Source organism: Chenopodium quinoa, unplaced genomic scaffold (genome assembly GCF_001683475.1).
Source record: "Chenopodium quinoa cultivar QQ74 unplaced genomic scaffold, ASM168347v1, whole genome shotgun sequence".
Classification (NCBI taxonomy): domain Eukaryota; kingdom Viridiplantae; phylum Streptophyta; class Magnoliopsida; order Caryophyllales; family Amaranthaceae; genus Chenopodium; species Chenopodium quinoa.
The window spans coordinates 3918973-3941907 of record NW_018745324.1 but is presented as its reverse complement, the minus strand read 5'-3'; positions in this window follow the sequence as shown (position 1 = coordinate 3941907).

Below are 22935 nucleotides of genomic sequence, written 5' to 3'. Positions count from 1 at the left end.
ATAAAACAAAACACTGTTTGGTAAAATAATTTAACAAAAACAACTTTACATATTTTTTGTTAAAACAAAAACGGTAAACCGAAAACACCTCAAAGCAGTTTTTGAGGTTTTTTTTTTAAAGCCCTATCAAAGCTACGTTCATATCATCAATTGTATCTCCTCAAATTCAATATCTCATCTTTCTTCCCTAAACCCTAATCATTCTGAAGATTCAAGGAGCAATTACAGGTATGGAGTTCTCCTCTATCTTTTCTTTTAATTTCAATTGTAATCATCACTTTTTCCTATGTTCTTTCTACTTTGTTATTTTATGGATGTTTTTGTTGTTAAATTTGATTGTATTCAATTTCTTTGATCAAAATTGGTCATCTTTGTTCTTTATTTTTCTGAATTTTACTTGTTTTTTTGTCTAATTTGTATATAATTTATTTTGGGTTTTTTTTTTATTCTGAAATAATACTGTCTAAATTGACTAATTATATCAAGTTGTAATTACTTGAATTCGTGGGCAGAATTTCAGCTCTTCAAATTGCTTTCGGTTATTCTATACGAGTGTTAATTGTTTGATTGTATAGTTCAATTATTCATGTCTTTTTGTTACTTTTGATAAGCAAATTATATAATGGTTCTGTCAGCCAACTCTAAGCTAATGTTTTTTTCTTTTTAATGGAATTCAAGCTCTGTTTTGGTGACATAAAATGGTAAAATCAAGGCATTGTTACGATTTAGAAAGTGGTTGAATAATTTGCATGCCTGTGATATTGGACATGATGCATGACCATTACCCTAAAAGTACCAACATCTAATGCTAAAGATTCCCTTTGGCAAAATAAAAACTTTAGAATTTACTGAAGTAGCCGGTATTGTTATAAATAAGTTGGGACACTTTTATCAGTATTAATCTTGGAGATCTAAAAATGTTCCCTTGAGATTAAGGGTAAGTGCGGTCAAACCCTCCCTAAAAGTTATTGCCTATCTTTGAAGTGACAAACACTCCATGCCAAAAACTCCGAGTAAAAGTTTGTGTTGAAGAATTTGGTTTTCGAGGTTACACATGAGAAGTTTGGGCAGGGATGTTGGCTTTAAACCCAACTTGGCAAAACTTAAGTAAGTTTGGGCAAGGAGGGTGGCTTTAGAATTAGTAGACATGTCCTATATGTTTCTTGCTCAGATCACATATATCTTGTTAGATAATTGAGTTTGCTTTTATTTTCTATAATTTATCAAAAACTTTGTATACTACTGATCATATCATATTATATAATAAAGTCATAGGTTTATCTTGTTTCTAGTATGATGATATTGGTGAAGTTTGTATATGCTATTGTTTTTCTAGTTGTCGCACATTGGTTGTTTAGTTAACTTAGATGATTATTATGTCTAATAGTGAATTACTTTATATATAGATGTCAAATTTGAAAAATGATGAGTGCGAAGATGAAGTTGTTGAGATTGAATCTACTGGAGTAGTTGGAGTATGGAATGAAAATATTGAATCTTACCTTATAAGCTTGATAGAGGAGGAGGTAAAAAAAGGATTTAGACCAACAACCACTCTAACCAAACAAGCTTGGAGGTTTATCAAGCAAATTCTAAAGGAGAAGACAAAAAAGGATTATAGTCAGGAACAACTTAAGAACAAATATAATCAACTAAGACAGAGATGGAAGGAATTTAATAAATTAGTACAAGAAACTGGAATGGGATACAATCCTATGACCTATCAACTTTCTGCTGAGGATGCTGTATGGAAAAAATTGTATAGAGAAAAACATCCAAAAAGATAATTTATCAAAACAGAGTCTGAAGATCGACAAATTAACTTGGCGCCAGCCTTGGCTCATTGGCGCCAGGACCAGTGGCTAGCGCCAGGCGCCAATGGCTGGCGTCTGGCGCCAATCCTGATTCCAGGCGCCAAGGCCTGGGGTTGGACGCCAAACCGACTTTTAACGCGTTTTCGAAATCTGATAAATTTCCCGTACTGGAAGATAAAATAATATAATTTCAATCGAAAATGCTATTTGATCTTGATTAAAACTCTGAAGAATCCTAATTGAATTAAGAATGATAAGACCTTCTAGAATGTTCTAGAAGACCAAAACCATTCCTAATTACATTAGGAATGATAAATCATATTAGGCCCTCCCCTAGATCATTGGGCCGTACTTAAAACTCAAACCGGGCCCAGTTTAGTAAATTGGCCATAAATTCCTCAATATTCATCGGAATTGGGCTTATAATATATCGTTGGAAAGGTCTTTGCAAGCCCCATCCAACTACACTACTATTGGACCCATATCATGGACCAACCAAACTGGATTGGCTGTTTTCTTAAAAATAAAGTTTTTAAAAAACAGAGAGAAGAGAAAAGAAAAGAAAAGAAACTTTCCGCAACACTAGACCTTTCCACACTTTCGTTTCATTCGATTATGATTCGAAGTGAAAGGTACTCATAACTGGGTTTGGTTTTGGGGAGACACAAATGGGTGTCTACACAATTGCATAATGCCTAAAAATTGAAAATGTTAAATATACCTTTTTTCGCTTTCCTTGAGATGATGACCCAACATCTTGCGCATCCTCTAAAGCCTGTTTTCTCTTACGATCAATATCCTAGCATAAGATGAAAGTTAAGAATAAAAGAACCAATAAAGACATACTGATAAAAATATTGTCACATAACTTGTACTCCCTCCGTGATTTTTTAAGTATTACACTTCCCATTTTCGGCCGTGTTTTTTTAGTGTTACACTTTCTTTTTTGGCAAAAAACTACATTAAAATATTATATCTCTCTCCTTTGATAGTCCCCACCCAAACCCACTGCTACTTTTTTTTTTTATTATGGCCTTGTTTGGCAATTGGCTGCAGGTTGTTTCTCTTGGCTGGTTTGACCAGCTGTTTGTATTGGCTTTTTATGTTGACTGTTTGACTGTTGGCTTTTAATAAATATGTTTGGTATTGTTGGTTGTTGGCTGTTGGTAGTTTTATATAAAAATGACTTTTAAGGACATTGGTTATTTTATTTTCTTTATAATATCAATTGCAAATAATAATAATAATTATTATTAATTATTAATAAATAATAATTATTATTTAAATTACTATATTTATTTATATTAATAATATTTTATTTTTTTCCAAATTAATAATTAATTTTTTTGACAATCAATTAATAATTAATAGTTGTTAATTAATAAATTTCAATTATTAATCATTAATACTTATTTATTAATTATTATTAGTTTTAAATTTTTAAATATCATTATTAATAAATTTAATTAATTAATAATAATTAATAATTGATTACAAATTACTAATAATTAATAATAAAATACTAGTTATTAATAATTAATTACTAATTACTAATTATTAATTATAAATTATTTTTTATTAATTAATAATAACAAATTATTAATTACTAATTACAAATTACTAGTTACTAATTAATAATTACTAAGTACTAATTATTATTTTTTAAGAAATAATTAAAAGTTACTAAGTACTTATTATTAAATATTAAGTAATAATAATTAATTATTTGATTATTTAATTATTAATTATTAGTTATTAGTTATTAGTTATTAGTTATTAGTTATTAGTTATTAGTTATTAGTTATTAGTTATTAGTTATTAGTTATTAGTTATTAGTTATTAGTTATTAGTTATTAGTTATTAGTTATTAGTTATTAGTTATTAGTTATTAGTTATTAGTTATTAGTTATTAGTTATTAGTTATTAGTTATTAGTTATTAGTTATTAGTTATTAGTTATTAGTTATTAGTTATTAGTTATTAGTTATTAGTTATTAGTTATTAGTTATTAGTTATTAGTTATTAGTTATTAGTTATTAGTTATTAGTTATTAGTTATTAGTTATTAGTTATTAGTTATTAGTTATTAGTTATTAGTTATTAGTTATTAGTTATTAGTTATTATTATTATTATTAATTATTAATTAAGGCTCGAAAAATAATTTTAATGGTAAAAAGCCAAAAGCCAATACCAAAAAGCTAGTAAGACTAGCTTTTTATTTTTGGCGGAAAAGTCGGCTTTTTAGCCAAGAAAAAAGTCATTTACCAAACACTTTAATTGGCTGTTTTACCAAGATGAAAAGCCAAAAACCAACTAAAAAGCCAAGCAAAAGCCATTTACCAAACAAGTCCTATATCTATCCTATCACATTCATTACTTTTTAATAAACTATTAACCCCACTATTTTTGTTTTACAAATTTTTAATACTCCAACTTCTCCACTTAACTCTTATTTTTTTTAAGTCAATTAAATTGCCTAAAACTATGTACCGGTCAAATTATAACACTTAAAAAAACATGGACGGAGTATATTTTGTTTTTTCCATTTGCAATTACAAAATACTAATTAACATACAAAGAGCTTTAACAAAACCAATTAAATTGCATGATTATCATCGTCTTCCTATTTGTTATGTGTTGGACGTGAATTAAGTGCATAAATAACATTTTAAGATGAATACAAAATTTTGAAAATAAAGGGTTGAAGTATGACACCACAATGTTTTCCGAAAAGATGAACTTCATTAAGATTGATAATTCACGATAACAAAAACGTACACTATCACCCACGACGATTTCATATTCATCGGAAACCTCTTCGATTACCACCATGATCAAAGAAGTGAATGGTTTGAAGGATATGTAAGTGGAGTGGATGAGGTGGGTGTTTGAAGGATTTTTATTTTTACTTCTTGTTGTTTATGAATCCAGTTCGTATTTTATAAGAATACTGTGACAGCATTTTTTTTTTAAAAAAAAACAATGATTTTTACTCTTCCATGATTTTGGTTAAGTGAGTAGTTATTTTTTTTTTTTTTTTTCAAATGGCAGAGACAACTACTATAATTCGCACAAATAACTTCTATAAATCGAGTAGTGGGTAGTTTATATGATGATGAGACTCATCTTTTATTTCGTATAGCATGTACAGGTGTTATACGAAAAATACAAACACATTTGAGAAATAACAGTTTTTTAGTAAATAAAATTTGCAAATAAGATGAAAAATCATTACAATTTACTTAACTAAAAAAAAAAAAGACGGAGGGCTGATGGACCCTTGATTTACACTGGACTCTATTAATCCATAAACATACGTGCAATTTCAACCTTATCAAAATATAAAGTCAGTTGCAAAAATCTTAAAGTAAGTTACCTGAATAGGTTTCCAGGCATGAGATTAAACTAAGTAAGTACATATTATTTGTGCGAATTGATAATGTAATGTCCCCTACTTAATAGATGTATAACTGATTTTAAGGTATACTTCGAAATAAGTTTTGGGTTTTTCTTAGCTATACCCCTAAGGTAGTTGATTTTCTAAGGTGTACCCATGCCTTTTCAAGTTTCTAAACCGTGCCCTTCAACTTCTTATCAATACTAAAATGTACCCTTATTAGTTATTTAAAATTTAATTGAGAGCGTGATTTCGTGGCTTTAGTTTTCGTTATTAGGGTTGTTGTGGTTAAGATTTCTTTCTCGTATCATTTCCTTACCTTTTATCATCTTTTTATTAAATTTATAGTTAACTTTAGGTGACGTGGAAGTCCCAAGGAGGACACCATTTATTAATGGTAGTGAGTTGAGGGGCACAACTTAGAAATTTGAAAAAGTATGGGTACACCTTAGAAACTCGACTACCTTAGGGGCATATCTTAGAAAAACCCAAAAGTTTTTTACATTTAAATGAAACTACTTCACTATTACAAAAAAGCATTTTCTCGACGCTATGGCCTCAACACTGAGGCACGAGGGTCAACTGTACATAATGATATCCGTGTTTTCTTGACACTTTTTAATGTCGAAAGTAATTTTCAACATCAAAAACCGTCGAGAATGTTAACATGTGCCTTGCACGTGGACCCAATTAGCTAAACCCACAGAATTGATAAAAAAAAATCGCCCAATTCAACATCACAGACCTTCAACTAATATTCTTAACCCTAACTATTCTGTATTCATTTCCCTTTATTCGATCTAAATTCTACAAAGGGATTCATGACCTAGATTTCGATCACAAATTTTCTTTCTCCTTACGTCTCTCATAATTTTGCTTTCTGAAGTTTCACTACTCGTCCTCTATTGTACGGGGTAATTAATTTCATCCTTCTCTATGTCAATATTATTCAGGTTTGTCTAATTTTTGAATTATATCTATAGATTGTTTTCCGATGTTAATAACTTTTCAATAATATCTCAAAATATTGGTCAGATTACTCAGATATGGGTTAGATTCATGAAGAGAATAATTTTAGGGATTGTTTGTATGTGTATACATATTGTTATGTTAAATTGTTTGCTGCTTTTTTAATTCAATCTCGAAACCATTGATCATCATATGTTTGAAGCACGATTCGTATTTATTTTTATTTTGTGACTCTCTTTGATTATATATTTAAAGTGTTAATTTTTTTGGGTTGCGTTTTGTAGTGGGAAAAGATAATGATTTGCGTATTTTTATTTTCTTCAATTGTTTAGATTCATAAAACTATATTAGTCTTATTATAAAGGATTGTAAGCTCTTGAATCATGATAGATTGAGATGTAATCCCCCGTATTTTTTAATATTTGATAAATGAAATTTTATTTTATTTATAATATTTATTTGTTATTTTCCGAAATTTAATTTCAAAAATTTCAAATTATTAATCTGGGTCGAAAATTATTTGAACAAATTATTTTATGCACCTTTATTCCACAATTTATGTCCAATCAAACAAGCCTAAGCCATTTGTTTACTTAATTGACCCATTATTTTTATGAGGCCCAATCTTTCTATTTACCCTACAACATTCTCCCCTATAGATACCCCATGAATCCCCAAAGATTTCCCACACAAAAAGGTTAGTCTTATTTTCTCCTTAGTTTTATTAATTTGTGTAATTATAATTAGTGATTTATGGGTTTTGATTTTATTGTTTGAAATTAATTTAATTAGTATCAAATTGTATTTTGATGATTAAACTTTATAATTTCAGATTTTATAAATGTCATAATTTTCAGATTTTGTAAATTTTATAACCTAGGGTTTTTATTTATTGAAAATCATGATTTTAGGGTGTTTATGAACAATTGACATAGGGCTTTTATAGTAATGATGTTCTGAATTTTGGTGATTATAACTGACGAGTAGTTTAACTTAATTCAAGATTATTTTGAACACGTAAATTCGTGTTTTAATTTTTAGATTTCTATTCGTTAATATTAATCCCATTTTAATCCCGAATAGGTTCTTAACTCATCCGATTTTGATAAAAAAAAAGTAGTGTTTTTCATGTGGAAACAACGTTTTAAGAAAGACTCACTACCGTTGGTACCGAGCATCACCCTCTCGTGGCCAAACTCAGTCTCTAAATATGATTTTCGGGCAGTTTTTGATTTTAACGAAGTTTTTTTATACTTAAAATATTATCCTTGAGTTTGATTAATATAATTAATTATGTTTAAAGTTAATTAAGCATAAATATATGTTTTTATTGAAGTTTTAAGTGCTGAAAATAGTTTCTAAGTACTACTTTTGATGTTTTATAAAGAGGGTTTAATCATCCATTAAAAAGGGAGATTATTAGGGGTTTTTAAATAATTTTCATATTTTTATTAAACTTTGACTTGCTGTAATTTCATGTATAAGAGTATATTTTAAGGTTTTTATGAAGAAAATTTAAAGAACAATATATAAGCCTACTAAAGGGAAGGTTTTAAAGTGTTGTTTGATTTAGATTTTGAAAGATTTAAAGTAAGTTAGTATTGCTGTATATTTGATTGATTGGGTATTGATTGAGATGTTATTGTTTGGTTTAGGAGAGGAGTTTATTGAAGGTGAGTTCTAGTTAGTAAAGTGGCATACCAATTCGTTTATTCAAGGTACGTACAAGTTACGAAACCTTGCTTTTAGGTGCATGTTTAAGGACGGATCGAGAACTTAGTATCATGTATAGGGATGACTGAGTTAAATTATTTGGTTATACATTGTGAATTTCGTATGACGTGCACTATTTTATATTGCAAGAATTATTTGTGCTCTAATTATGCAAGGTGCGCTTAGAGGCAAATGTATGTGATTTGTGGAATGATTTATTTATTACTCATTCATGATTATTGAAATAGGATGAGTAACGGAAGAATTCAAGTCTTATAAGACGAGGTTAAGGTTTTGGGGTGCCTTATGCACTCAAGGTGTTTATACACCGAGGTAGTTAAAGGAATAAATAATAAATGTTGCTTGTCACTAATAAATCAAGAATTGAAATTGGAAAGTTGTTTTACTTGATTGAATTGATATTGGATTGATTGTATTGTTATGCATATGAGTAATCACCAAGTCTAAACTTGTAAATAACGTAAAGTGCAAGATGGATGAGCAATAAAACTCTGGATCGGTGCACATCTGGAGTAATGACAATCAGGGGTTGGGGTACACGGGGTATTAGCCATGAACTTTTCTCGAGGCCGTCTGATCTACGAGTCTCCTATTTCAAATATTTTTTTTTAAATTAGGAGTTAGGTGAGATCTCATACTAACTACGGTCACGGAGTCGTGCCCATGGTCGTTGGATGTTTATTGATATTTCCGAAAGGAGGCATGGGGTTTTTCTTTTATTGATGTTTCAAATGGAGCATGGGTTGGACAACCTTATCTATTGCGTAATCCAATGAATAAAAATAATGATTTACCTATTATTAATTAATGGAGTCTTAGTACTATAAATAGTTGAGTCATGTGTCGAGTCTATAAACTAATGATGCATGATGATTGACTATTAGTATTATGTTAGGGATTTCTTTTATGTTTTGCAGCTTGTATGTACTCAGCTTTGCTGATTGTGTGCTTTATGTGTCTTTCTTTGGTCATGGCCTTCACTTTTCAATGACCCTGTGACGATCCAATTTTTACACTTGTAATATTGGGGAGCAGATTAACTACAGGTTCTTACACACGCAACATTCGCATCATGGTTGTGGGATTTTGAGTGGAAAGTTGGTTATTATTCGCAGTTTATTTCTTTTTAGAAGTTTGAATTTTATTAAACTCTGGTTTATTTATTTACTACTTTTGTGAGGTTTTGAATAAGAGCCTTAATGGTTCAAAGTTGTATGATTTAATTTGGTTTTAGTTATTGGTTTTGAAACTTATTTATAAATGAATTAGTTTTTCCACTGCTATTTTCTGATAAAGCCTTAACGTTTGAACACGTGGCGGTAGCACGCCAGTAATTCTCTTGAATATTGTTCAGGGTTCTCACAGATTTAAAGAGAGAATTATTGGGGTGTTACAGAGATGACATAGCTATCTAGTTTGAATCTCACACCTAAAAGAACAACGTTCCCACTTCTATCATATTGTAGAACTAGTATCTTTGATTCTTTTTATGTAATGCAGTATTTTATTGTACTACTCTTTTTATTTTTCAAATTTGTGATTCACTTATGCTATATAATGATTGGTGTTATAATTTATACTACCTCCGTTCCCGAAAAAACGACTCATTTGGCCTAATTTTAGTCCCAAAAAGAATGACCCATTTGCATTAAAACACCCACCAATTTGAAACAATATTTGTGCAAAATTAGCTTCCCCATATAAAAATTTGATATTCCATGTAATTTTATTACTTTCTATCTCTATTTTTTAACAAACCCCATGTAAATTTATCTTTTCAATATACTTTTACTTCTTTTTATTTAACTTTCTTAATACCTGCGTAATCAACCCAAATGGGTCATTCTTTCGGGGACGGAGGGAGTAATAATTTGTATCTTTGTATGTGATGCACAGTATCAAGGGGCTTGCTAAATCAACTTTTTCGTTCGAAACTTTATGTAAGTGTTAAATTTGTCAATCTTAATTATCAATTCTTTCCTCCATCTTGTCTTTTTTTTTTTTTTTTTTTGTACTTTTTGGATTAATTTCTAATAATTTGCTACAAACTAGATAGATTCTTTGAAGAATTAAACTAGATTTGAATTTCTATAACTAATAAGCAGTAATAGCTCCAATTCAATAGTCATGTGTTTGGCATGTTTTTATCCTTGTTAGAATTTATATACGAATATAAATTGTGCTATAAAGTATGTTTAGGATTTTTTTATTGGAGTTTTATTTGATCACTCTTTGTTATTACGTAGTATTATGTTTTGGGGTGTGTTTAGTTAATGATTTTGTGGTCAGTTGATTGTCCATCATGAGAACAAAATAGGGGTTCCAGGGAATAAATGTGCTCTGGACCCATATTTTCTAGCTTAGACATCCATATGCTACCAGTTTAATTTCACAGGTTCCTGAAAGCAATTTTTTTTTTTATTTTGGAGTGAAGATTTTGTGATTAGTTTGCCTAGAACTTAGTTTCTGTTTAGTAATGTTGACGTTAAGGCCGATTTTATTGCATTATACTATTAGACAAGAGTGTGGTTAAAAGGCCATTATTATTATTTAGACTATAAATTTAATTTGGTGACTAGACAAATTGGGCTATAGCTTTGACTAAGAAATTTTATTACCGAATTGAGTTATTTTACTTCTATAATCACTCTAGTAATGCTGGCCTATTTCTAATTAGTAATTTCCTTATGCAGGTTCTCCTTCGCGTATAGACAACAAGGTCTTTACTTTGTCTTCTCTGAGTTATGTGTCATTAAAAGATAATATGTACTTCGTATTAACTATGATTTCTCTATTAATTTTCCCAATGGATTTTCAGTGAGCTCCATCAATGAAATAGTTTATAAGATTTGAATTAGACGCAAGACAATTTCCATACAACATATTGCACAAGAAAGTGAAATGAAGATCTTGGCATTACTCCGTAACACACTATAATCAAGCAGGATTAATAAGTTCCAACCTTTATTCCTTGTAATATTGTTACGATTTGAATTTCTATTGTAATACTACTCAAATCTTATAAGACTTGGGTTGAATTTTTAGATGGAAGATTTACGTCTACAACAAGCATAAGTTTAGAATTGTGTATAGTTATATTTGCCTTTGGATTTAGTTGATGGCTGGAATTCGATTTCAAACAATGAATTGGACTTATTATTGAAATATATGATTTGGTTGATGCAATCCCATGTCCATTATATGTTATATACTTATATATGACATGTTTACACTAAAAAAACCCTTATCAAGGGCCTATTCACATTTACTTAATTTCAGTTCCGTTTAGTTCAGTTCAGCTCTAATCAGTTCTCAGTTCAGTTCAGCTCTTAATTTTCCTCTCATAAAATATTCATTTCAGTTCAATTCAATTCAGCTCCAATCAGTTCATTTCAGCTCTAATCAGTTCAGTTCAGTTCATTTCATTAAATGTGAACAGGCCCCAAGTTGCCTCTAAACCACCTTACACATCGCTTCAAGGGCGACACTACAGGCACTGACACAATAGGTACCCCCCTTACGTGTCGCCTATGACGTGATGCGTTAATTTTATGAGTTGCCTTTTTTTTATTACAGGTGACTCGTTAGGTTGGTTTATGAGTCGCCTTTTTCATTACAGGTGACGCGTTAGGTTGGTTTATGAGTCATCTTTTTCATTACAGGCGACACGTTAGATGTATTTTATGAGTCCCCTGCTTTCTATGAGGCGACGTGTAAAGTAATTTTTTGGAAAGTATCATTCTTCAATAGCGATGCCCAAAATACAATTTTTTTTCTTTTTCCTTATTAAATTCAATTCACACTTGCTACTATAATTACAACCTATGTAGGACTTGAACCTGCATCTATGTGCAATAGCACATTGCTCCACCATTTGAGCTAATAGACTTTTGAAAACTTATAAGGCAAAACTGCTATAAAACTAACATTAGAAATAAGCTAATAGGTTTTTGAAAACTTATAAGGCAAAACTGCTATAAAACTAACATTAGAAATATCAACATAAACATAGACAACCTAGAATAACAAAGACAAGTGACAATAAGCTTTGACCATAATGCACCAACAATTGTAGAGAATTCTACCCATTATACCTTTAACAATAAGACTTCGTTACTGCTAAACAAATAAATAAAGGAATGACATTAAAGGAGAAATATATAACACAAATATGAGTGAAGAAAATAATAAGAGTTACTATTGGAATGGAAAAACTTCAACATAAGTTGATAAAGGAAATTTCACCTTATGTCATCCATCTCACCTTTGTGTTCAAATAAATGTGATACATATGTTCAATCCTTAATACTCCAATAAATATCAATAAGTTCTTGTTCATAATCATGATCGATCGTCATCAAATTGATCTTCATCAGGCACATAATATTGATCTTTCAACTCTATGATCTTGTGTTTCTTTTTGTCTTTCTGCTGCAAGCTCTTAACTTCGGCTAATAAATTATTAGATAACTTTTCCATCCCAAGCTCGATCTTTGAATTTGAGAGCATTTTTTTCAATAGTCAGGTTCCTTTGTTTCTCATATTCGGTCAACTTCGATGGTTCAGGTACATTTAAGCCTACCTTTGACCCTAAACTTTTTCCTTGATTTGCTATATTCTACAGTCAAAAAATTAACAACATAAGATTGAAATACAATCCTACAACCAGCATAGTACACATAACTAAAGGATCAATAGTATAAGGAAAAAACACAGCATATAAAATGTATATAAGGCCACATACCTAATGTATAAAGTCGAAGACATAATTATATCAAATACTATGACATTTTAAGAATAAGTTTCACTATCATTATCAGTCCAATAAGACAGTAACAATATCATCTTATTTTCCAAAGATATTGTACATGTCCCACTTAAATTGAAATTCCCCCAAAAAGATAAATAATAATTGAATTTAAAAACAGGTGAATAACAAGATATTATAACACACAAAGCAACATCATTACAAAACAAACAAATGTATCACGTTTAAGGTATATAAATTAAAGCTGAAGACTAATAAAATTTCTTGAAACTAACTAGCATATTTCCAACAAATGTTCACAGAATCAATAACTAGTGGGGTTTCCTTTATTATGTGTAGACACTATCCTTTAGTGCACATAATCACATTAACACTAATATAAAGTTTGACAAAGTTCAATCCTTAATACTCCATTATATAATAAAACAGGACATATGTTAACTAAATAATTCAACTATTGCAAGTTTGCAACAACTTTTGGCTTCAATACTCTGGAGTTTCTCTAGTTCCAACTTTCCAAGTAGTTGAAACTAGAAAATCCCAAACACAGGGGAAAAAATATTAAAAGATGACTTATATAGAAATTGTAAAAAATCATAATTGTGAATTCCAAAAAAATATACATCAGAAAAATTTAGCCTCCAAAATGAGCACAGGTATAAATCAAGGAACAAATTCCAAATTTCCCTCAAATTACAGCGACATTGTATGTTAAAACAAATACGGAGTACAAACATCTCCATGAATGAATATAAGGGAAAAAAGGAAAACACAAATGGAAATTTTCACACCATGTCACTCGACTTTAAAGCTATAATTATACACAAGAAAGCTATATGATACATACCATTTTTTTGCATGTCAGGAGGCACTAGATTCTACCAAAAGTTTGCAATCACGAAGAGACATCACAGTTTCAAAAGTACCCACCAAAGCTTTGACCTTACTTTTCCTAGTCACGAAGAGACAAGCTTGCTTGCAGTCTTTTCAATCACACTGTTCAAATCTACATTGTCTTTTTTCTCTGATGCTTCTTGGTGTCTCAAACAAACCTTTTCTAATTCAGGTTCAGCATCCCGCATGCGTTTCATTTCCCATATAATGGAAAAACTTCAAATGAATATAAAATCAAAGCATAGCCACAAAAATCCCATAATATAAAATTAGATTTGACAGTTCAATAATTAAAAAATTAAACATTAATAAAATCCAACCAAAATATCGACTAATAGATAACCCCTAACTTTTAATAATGAAAAAAAAAAATCAGTTAATTCTTGTTTGGGTGGAACCCTAACCTCGATAGTGAGAAGACCAGTGAGAGGCGCATCTGGGCAGACGGTAGAGGAGAAGGTGGTGACCACGATGTTCGCCGTCACTTTTGAGGTGAAAAAGATGAGAGATCCAATATGACATATCTGACAACGAAGAAAGGACTAGGAGTAGTCATTGTCGGTGAGTTTGCGAGGGGATGAGATTGAGAGGAAATAGTATAGAGGAGTAAGGTAAGAGGCGAAGAGAGGAACGACCAAAAAGACTAAGGGAATGAATGAGGGAGGCATATGAGAGAAGAACAAAAAAAAATAAGGAAATGAATAAGGTTTCTAGGGTTTTCCTTTCTATTAATACAAACTTGGAAAAGGTGTCGCCTATAATAGTACATGATTATAGGCGACTTGTAAAGTAATACTTTATGAGTCACACATGATGAAAGACGGGACGTGTATAGTTTACGTGTCGCCTATTATAGTGTAGGTGACGTTTATGACTTTCAATTTATTTTTAGATACCTTTTATGTGTCACATTCTTTGTAAGAGGCGACTCTAAAACCTTACGCATCACATATTAATTTGAGGCGAATCTAAAAGGGCGACTCCTTATGGTGTTTTTGTAGTAGTGTTAAGTAAGAAGATTCGACAAATAATATGCCTTGAATTGATTTTCCGTGTAAGAGGGGTTTAAGTGCTACATGCCCCAATGGTTGCTCTGAAGCTAGTGATATCTATTATATTTTACTACCATTTTCTATTGAGTGGTGTGTTTTCATGTCTACTTTATACATGTTTATCAAAAACGTTGTTAACTCAAACATGGTTACGAGTGACTGACGCTACTGAAGTTTTAGGTGTGAAAAACTGAAAATACTACTTTTCCTCTATTATCCCCCTATAGCTTCCCTCTCTCCATTCAAAAGAAATGTATCTTTTTCATTTTCTCGTTGTAGTTTTTATGCGTTGTGATTCTGATTTTTTCAAACATTTAATATGCTTCTGCATAATCTACTATCAATGATGCTGAGTTTCTTGCAGATTGCGAACGAGAGGAATACCACAACAATATATAGTTTAATTTCGTCAAATTTGCTGTCGCTCCACCTTGCTATCTTTGCTCCCGCCAATGATCCAAAAACATCAAAGGATGTGTATTGAATTCAAGGCCAACAATTGGTCACAATGTGAACTTTCCTTAATGCCCCCTTGCAAGTAGATTAAGGAGCAGCGAAGTTGGAGATTTAATGAAGTTTTTTTTTTTTTTTTTTGGAAGAAGAAATGAGTTTATTTGTTCCACTACAACTAGTCACGAGTCACGAATAAAGTATATATAAGTTGGAATCATATTTTTGTAATGGAGAACTCATGACTATGAGATATTGTACAAGTACTATAATATTTTGATATGGAATAAGAAAAAAAAATTGGCCTGACTTTGCTGTGTGTATATATATATATATATATGTATATATATATATTTATTGGTAATACAAGTTTCAATATGAAATATTTTTTGGTTGATATATTGTAGATCTATTTATAAAGAATATGGAAAAGAAAAGAACTTCTCAGACAAAAAAAAAAATAGACAGAATAAGGGTCGCCAAATTACTAAACATAGATTATATAAAATTGTTGACACAAAAAAGCGTCGCCAATAATAAGATTCTAGACATAAAAAAAGCGTCACTAAGTTGAGAAAGTGCGCCAACTATTGTAATTTCGACGCTTCGTATAAAAATTTGGACAAATTATAGTGCCGAGATTTGCGACGTGTTTTATGACACCTAATTTTCTCGACGCTTTTTTGCAGCGTCGAGAAATAAAATTTCGACACTTTTTAGCGTGGAAAAAAAGCTTAAAACATAAAAGACGGATTTTCTAGAAGTGTTTATATCTCACATATTAAACCTTCTAGTGTAACACCCACATATTAGGATGCGTTTGTTGGTAGGTTTAATTCTAAAAACTAGTAATTATTGAGTGATTTAATAGCTAATAAGTACGTCTCGTTAAGATCTAGTCCCGTATGTTTAGTAACAAGGTGAACAAGCAGTTATGGGATTTAAAATATAATGTTCGCGACGGCTAGAGAGGTTGCCACAAGGATGGTAAGTTGAAATGATTCAATTAGAGGAAATGAGGCATTGAGGATTATCTTGTTAAGTTAGAATTGAATAATTTAACTCAACACAATGTAATACATAATAAATTAATAATAAGATAACCCAATAAAACAATCTTTTACAATATAATAACCCAAATAATAGACAACTATTATAATATGTGTCTTACATAGTTGAATTGATACTTATGTGAGTTTGAATTTAATTAATTCAAACTAAGTTAAATAGTATGAAGTGACTTCTACTTAATGGGGTTATGGGAGTTAAAATATTGGGTAAAAAATATAATAGGTATTTAGTGTTAGTACTTTCTACTAAAGTTTAGTGACAATGTTTATAAGATCAAGACACTATACAATAAACGTAAGTGAACTAGTTCGTGTCTGTTGATGTGAATTTTAGGCCAGAAAGTGGTGGTCTAGCTCCTTCCCCTGCTTTGTAGCTTTCCAGTAGCTACCCCTCTGCTTTATTGTGAACTAGCTTTCTAGCTTAGAAAAGAGGGTATACTGCTTTGGACCCTCATATGGCCAGTCACCCACGAGGGTGGTTTCTCGTTCGAAATTGAATAGTTCAAATGGTCCATCCAGGTAAATTCGTCAATTGGTCTTTGACCTCTCCCATGTTGTTGATTGGTATACCTTCGTTTAGGAAATAACGTATGTAAGTCAAGCACTATCTTCATTCTATGTTTTATTCTAGTTGGTAGCAATTTAAGGATTTGCAACTCTCCAAAGGTAGGTTAATCAGTATATCCCGATTCCCGCTACGCACCTTGCTTTTGATTAGGGGTCCCTACCCTCCATTCTCTCAAGTACTTCCCCGCTTCCTCTGCTTGCTTTCATGTAGTTTATTGCGGCTAGACTGGATTTCTTCTTGTCTTTACTTTTTTTTTCTATTCGTTGAGTACTTTTCACTCTTTTGAGGATGTAACAAGTTCTTCTTTCCACCCCGCTAGCAGTCCATGTCTAACAGTCTTCGAAGCCGTATCAGAGCCAATTCCCTTTCTTTGAGATTAAGACTCGGGTGAGAGGGAAGAAATTATGTTGCAGGGGAGCCCCATTCGCGATCCTCTTTGTAGGAGAAGCCCTTGATCAATTTTCCGATTACCTTACATGCTGCCCTGGGACACATTCCTTCGACCGTGGTAGAAAGGTAAAGAGATATGAGAGTGAGGCTAGCTTTTGGCATCTCCTAAGCCCTACGAGAATGGATGTGCTTAGACGACTCTTGGAACTCGTCTTTATGCCCTTCGTTCAAAATTCCGGTTAAAAAAAAGGCTTAAGAGCAGAGTTCGAAAGAAAGAAGGAGAGAGAATCTTACCCTCCCACAGACCAGCTCCATGCTCAGCTAAGCTCGCAACAAATGAAATAAAAAGAGTGAAATCATATATTATATGATTGCCGGCGAACATGTATTAATTTGATAACACATAGGTCATGTTATGTTCACCTTATTTCCACTTATTTCAGAGTTGATAAGTTCAGATAAGGGTTAATAAGTTTAGATAAGATAAGTTCAGGGAAAATATGTTCAGATAAATTTAAATAAGTTGTGATAATTACGCTTAACCAGGGCTACCCAAGTTTAATTTATAACTAAAATAAGTTCTAATAAGGGTTAAAAAGTTCAGATAAGATCATATAAGTTCAGATAAGTGCAGATAAGTTCAGATAAGATCAGATAAGTAAAAATTAGGTGAATAAAATATAGCCTAATTACATATAATTAATAGTATTTATAGTGATAGGTTTAAAGATATTTGTATTCCTACGTTTTACAACCAACGAAGTAACGTTATTAGTTTATTATTAGACATCAAAGGCAAGGAATGTCATATTATTATTAGGAACAAGGTGTGGGTATTAACACATTTTGTATGTAATACCAGTGATGGCTAGAGAGGTTGCAACATGGAGGGACATGAAGTTGAAATATTTCAACACATGCGTTTTATGAATATCTTATAAATTAAGAATTGATTAAGTTAAGTCAATATGATCTTAGCATTGTAATAAGGCAAATAATGGACAACTATTATAATGTGTTACCTAAATAGTTGAATTAATTCAAATTAGGTTATAACACCTATAAATTAGGATGCATAATATGTAATGGATTTTGTTGGGGTAAATATTAAGGTACAATAATAAGAAACAAAAATACAAGATCTTATTAAGTACGTGTCATTGAGGTCTTGTCATGTACGATTAATAACACGGTTTATATGCCGTAATAAATTTAAAAAATTAAGCGATTGGCATATAGGATGAGACTTATGGATGGTCATTAAGTTGAACTGATTCAGCTAGTGCATTTAAGGGTTATCTTATGAAAGTGTAATTGAATTATTTAAAATACAAGAGTTATCTTTCTGCCGTGTGTTACTATTATTTCCTTATTCACCACGTCAACAAATTACCACATAAGCGATCACATTAGACATGTAAATGTTAATTATGTGTAAAATGTTATAGTATATGATAAATTATTTGTAACGGTAGTTGTTAAATTTAATTATTATTTAAATTTAAATACCAAAATTTTGGTTGAAACTACTTTTATTTCATCTTGGCTCAATTGTAACTATGATTATAGCTGGTTTGGCTCAATTAAAACGATAAAGAATTACGGTTATTATAATGTTTTAAAATTGCTTTAACTCTTTTAATTTGCAATCTATGTGTTTAATGTGATTTGACCTTTATAAAGTTTTACTATCATAGGTATATATATTTCATATGCAAAAAAATTATTAGACACAAAATAAAAAGTGTGAAGTGCTATCCACAATCTTCCAGTCCAAAAAATATATAAAGGTGAACCAAAATAAAACCTATGGCATCACTAATTAATAACTATAATTAACTTCATATATAACCATTCGTCGTGGAATAAATAAAATTAATGTATAAAAGTAACAATAAAGTTAAATTTATGGTAAATCAATGGGTAATTAATAAGTTTCAACTGGAATGATGTTAAATTTATGGTGAATCAATGGAATTTGTTGTGGAATAGACTTTGATAAAGGTTTGAATAGAACAATAACACATAGACTCTAATGGTTGTTAATGTTACTTGGTTTTTAAAACATTAATGTGTGTTGGATTTTTTTTTTTTAAAAAAAATCAAAATAGAGTATGTATATTCTCATTATCATTAATTTTTATTGGGATAATTATTCTATTAAACAAATTAGATGTCAACATTAGTATATAGAAAGGAATATTTAGTAGTAGTTTGATTATATACTAATTAATATAAATGGATTGCATAATTTTAACACATTAGAATTCTGTGATGTCATGTTACTATGTCATACATTGCTATTGTCCAAAATAGATTGAGTGAATGAGTGATGCCATCCTTTTAAAAATAAAATTGAATGAATCAGAAGGTTTTCATAGTAAAATACTAAAAATAACATGTTTCAATTCAATAATAGTGCGGAGTAGATGCACAACTATCTTTTTCGACTAAAGTAATAATAAAAAAAACAAATAAAGACAAGTATCTTTTGTCTCACTTAATGCCATGTAGTATCATCATCACCCAATTAAACCCTAACCTTGCATGTACCCAAAAAAAAATATCACACCAAACCCAAGTAACTTTTAATCTCCTTCTTCACTCTTATGTGCCCCCAACTCCTCATCAGACTCTCCTCCCAAAATGTCTTCATCTATTGTTTTGTCTAATTTTTCCGGCGTCGTCCAACTACTCAGGTGGACCTCCAGGTGCGGCGTTTCACTAAGGAAATCCCAAGTCAATAGCAAAGTTTAAGGTATACAATTACACCCAACGACGAATAAAATTAGTTATTTGCCGAAAGTAGACCCAAATCCACATATTTTGAGTTTTTGTGTCCTAAAAATTCAACTCCGTTTTCATACTATAGTTGTTTAAGTTGCTAAATATTTTTTTTTCTCTTGTAATTTTTTCGCTTCAATTTGATGTGTATGGTATAGAACTTGAATGTGGACCTTCTTCATTGAATATGTACCCTTTAATTTGCAGATTTTTGCCTTTGTTTTAATACAATGTTTTTTTGGCTTCGGTTTAATTAATAGTATCTCTGTTAATTGATGCATGTCAATTGCAGATTATTGATGCATGTCAATTGCAGATTTTATTATAAATTATACTTAATCTTTGGTTGTTATGTGATAAGTGTCTGACAAATTATAGCTAATTAGGAATACAGTCTTAAAGGTAAGGAATTTGTGTTTGTATAATTCGCTATTAGGCCTTTACCATAAGGCACTTATAAACCTGACCATAAATCAACCAAAAAATCCCAAGATCTATGAGTATAAATGCTTGAGATTACGCTTAAACGGAAAAATTGTAATATATGTTCTGTATTTGTATAGTGTATAATTTCAGTCTGACAAGTGTTTCTTTTTTGAGTGGTGAGGTTTGTTTTTAAAGTGAAAAATAAAAAAATAAAAAAAAAACATTTTTGTAGTATAATAAAATTATTTGTTATGTTTATATGCAGTTTAGATCATTGTCATATATATCTTGGATTTTTAGGTTTGCCTTTTAGCCATTCCAAAGATTATTGTCTAACTTTAAATTTCTAATTTTTGTCACAACTTTTTGTATAACTAGATTAAGTAAGAAAGGATATATATATATATAAATCAAAATGTGGTTGACAGGGTAAAGTCGTATCCCCTAATCAAAAATAATTACCTAAATCACTAACTAAGGTAGATAGGGAAGTAGGGTCGATCTCCACAGGGAAATTAGTCTTTTTACTCCTAATTTATTATTATAGTCCAAACTATTTAAGTAACCAATATTTATAGTTGAATACGAAACTAAACTAAAAAGAGTAGGAATAGGGAGAAAATGATATATAAAGGATCTAGGGCATAGGTTCACCAATAAATAATACTCCGGGGTAAAATAGGGTAATCAATCATTGGCATTGCATAAATAACATGATTAACAGGCTCTCGCAATTTATTAACCAACATAGATCTAACAGGCTCTCGCAATTTACTAGATCTAAGTTCTTATTGAAAATAGCCTTTAATATCAAATTAACATCTGCTCGATTCATTAATTTAATATTGCTATACTTTTATAAGCCGCAATTGTAAAACATTAAAACAATCCAATAAGAAATTATCATGTAATACCAATAATCAATAATAGCCAATCATCAATGCATCAACTAACCAGATTGTAAAGGGCTCTCGCTACAATCACACAATTAATTTGTCGGTATTAAATCTCATCTCACGAATCTTGACTTAACCATTTATAAATTAACTTGCCTATTGAAACTAGACCTAAACATTAATTCTCAACTCTCGAATCTTGAATCAATATTGTCAAACTCATGCATAAAAGATAGGCCTAATCTAGTCACAGAGCATTAAATCAATCAATAGGAAATTCATCTAGCATTGATAATCAACAACAATAATTTACCCCTTCATATTACTTATTAGATCCCCATAAACCCTAGAAATTAAACTACTCACACATAATTAAATATAAACTAAACAAAGCAATTAAACAAGACATGATAGAAGAAATAAAATAAATAACTGAGATTAAACAAAGAGTTGTCGTTACCAAAATAATTTGGAATTAATCAAAGAAATAAAAACAAAGATTTTGAGAGAGAGTTTAGAGAGAGGAGTCTAAGTAGAGAGAGAAAGACTAAGGAAGAAGAAGTAGAAGTAGTATCCTAATTAATCCGTACAAAAACGTATTTAAACAAAACTAAAAACAACTCCTAATTAGAAACTAATTACTCGTCAAAAACACTTCTCCAGAAACACGCGCCCGATCGGGCTAGAGGCCGCCCGATCGGGCGCGCCTTTTTGTCGCACAGGTCTTCTTAGATGCCGCGCCCGATCGAGCGCGCCTTCCCTTGATGGCACTTTCACGCGCATCCGCCCGATCGGGCGATTGCTTGCCCGATCGGGCCCAGTCTTTATCTTCAAGGCTTTGGACTTCGATTGGGCTAGATTTCTCGGCCCAATCCATATTTCCTCTCGGGTCTCGAATACATGGTCCAATTGCCTCGTGATCCAAATAACCGAGCCCTTAATCACCGGCTCGATGGCTCTAACCGGCCTTGGGCTCCATAAGTGGTCGTGTTCTTCCAATGCTCATAGTTGCTTCATAAAAATCCCGGGAAAATGCTCCAAAGGTGCAATTCCCTGCAAAACTCAACCAAAACTACGAAAACACTAGAAAACACATATTAGTAATAAAAGTGGCCCGAAAGAGCCAAAAACACTACTAATAATGACCACGGGACGGGGGTAAAACACTATATAATACAGACATATCAAACTCCCCCAAGCCAAACCTTTGCTTGTCCCTAAGAAAAGAGCTCATCAATGAACATAAAACCATGCCTCACCCCAATAATCAAATCAATAACCAACGATTCAAGGTAAAATTAAATGAACATGCTTCAACATCAATCAATCTTATTCATCTAATAACCCTTCCTCCCCAACAATTGTCAAGTAGAGCAAACCACAAGAGCATATAGAATTCAAGACTAGTGCTCACACACTCGACTCTCATTTATGTGGCGAGTAAAGAATGTACTTGATCGCTCTCCACCCAACCCTCTTAATGTGAACAATGCCCTCCCAACTCACACTCTCGTGTGTATAAAAACATTGAACGCTCATCCTACTAGTCGACTCGAAATATGTCAAGTCATAACTTGCATTGAAAAACAATACTTTCACATTTACATAACTTCTATGCACAAGGTCGGAAGGTCTTTTAAGCTTGTAATGTAAGGCTAGGGTAAAGGTAGGATAAATTTGGGATTATGTGAGAGAAAAGCTATGCATTAAGGGAGCCAAATCCT